This window comes from Durio zibethinus, chromosome 13 (genome assembly GCF_047325235.1).
Source record: "Durio zibethinus cultivar Kanyao isolate XHJ-2024 chromosome 13, ASM4732523v1, whole genome shotgun sequence".
NCBI lineage: Eukaryota > Viridiplantae > Streptophyta > Magnoliopsida > Malvales > Malvaceae > Durio > Durio zibethinus.
Window position 1 is genome coordinate 4104326 of NC_143174.1, and position 1760 is coordinate 4106085.

The following is a 1760-nucleotide window of genomic DNA, read 5'->3' on the forward strand; positions in this document are numbered from 1 at the left end:
GTTTTTGAATTATTACCAATATATTGAAGTAATTTAGGGATACTTTTTTATATTAAATTACTTGGTAAGTTTTTTAGGCTTTTGGATAACACGAAATCAAGTTGGTACTATCATTTGGGTAAGCAATGTGGGGATGCTATAATCTTCCTCACATGTAACCGTACTGCTTAACCTAGTTTTGGTTTCGTAGACATGAATCTACTTTTTAAAGATATCTAAATTAAGCTTAGGATATTTTTTAAAAATGGGACAAATTCAATTAGGTTGTCAATCACACCTAAAGTTAGATCTAGCGATAACTCTATGGATCTATATGTTATGATAATATGAATTCTTTAATTCTTGTATCCACATGCATGCACTCTTTCTTTATTGGAGGAGGAACCTATCCAACATATATCCTCGCTAGTTTTGGCCCTAAAACTCTTTCGACGGCCTTTAATGTAAGCAAAAATACATTTTATCTATAGCCAGCAGAGTTTTTTTTAGTGGTGCGATGGAGTAACATATTATTAATGCTCATGATTATAGGTCTCGGTGTCGAATGTGAGGGGAATTTTGAGCAAGCAACGTGAGAGGCCAATTGTATATGTGACCAAGTCTTATATACCAAGCATTTAGACAAAATTCTCTCAACTTCAAGAGCGAAATAAATTGAAGCATCTAAAGAGAATGGTCCAAAGAAAACCTCAACAAAAGAAAAAGTGGGCATGATGGAAACTCTTTGACATAATTTTTAGAATTAAAGACAATATTGTGAATGATAAAGCCTCAGATTCTTATAACATCTATAAAAGAAGTGCTGACGTTATAAACAACTATGGATGGAGCATTGTATTGGATGGATCCAAATATAGCCCTCTCAAATACTTTGACATGGGCATTTATCTTGTCAATCTTACTACGGTAATGAATCTCAAAGTTTTCAACTCTTCATATATATAGCTACTAATGAAGGTTAAATTTGTTTTACAATTGCTTATAACTTATGACTTTACTTTTAAAGATCAATGTTGGCACCATATGTGAATCCAATAGCAACTGAGTATGGCATTGTATTAAAGGGAACTGAAAGAATTTAGATTATGTATCCAAATGGAACTTTAACCATGGATGCCAACGTAAAAGAAGGTGATGTGTTTTAGAGACGAAGATAGTTTACTTTTTGTTAGATTACATCAAAAAGAGATCATTTCAAGTTCTTTGGATTCACTACCTTATCACACAAGAACCAACCTCAGTTTCTTATGGGTTCAAACTTTTTTTCTACACCCTAAACAACCTTGAGGTTGTTGTTGCATTTGGTGTAAACAAGGAAATGATTAGACAGCTTATCAGTGTGTAACATAAAAATGTGATCCTTCTATCATGAATAGCAACTCCATCTGATGATGATAAGAAAAAAAGGTGAAGTTTGAAGCAGTGCCAAAGATGATCAATGACTTTGGTAACGAAATGATTTTGGGTTTTGATTGAGAAAAAGTTTGGGGTTTTATTGATAAGATGGAAATTAATATAGGTTGCAAACTAGGAAAAGAAGCTTTTTATTTTTTTATGTTGGTTTTTTTTGCTTTTGTTTGTTTTTTACTTTCTTTTCAGCATTTGTCAATAAGCTTTTTTATTAATGAATAAAATCATCACCTTTTTTTTTTTGCCCCTAAGAATTAGTTTCTTCATTTTAGCAGTTTATATTTTAATAAATAAATTTTATGCAAAACTTTTTTAGCTAAAGTTGCTTTCTTATTGTCATTCATGCATGA

General features: G+C 31.5%; 1 pseudogene; it reads left to right on the forward strand.

The window, feature by feature from the left end:
* Nucleotides 1–356: 356 nt before the first annotated feature.
* Nucleotides 357–1277, forward strand: LOC111302701 (vicilin-like seed storage protein At2g28490; annotated as a pseudogene).
* Nucleotides 1278–1760: the final 483 nt, after the last annotated feature.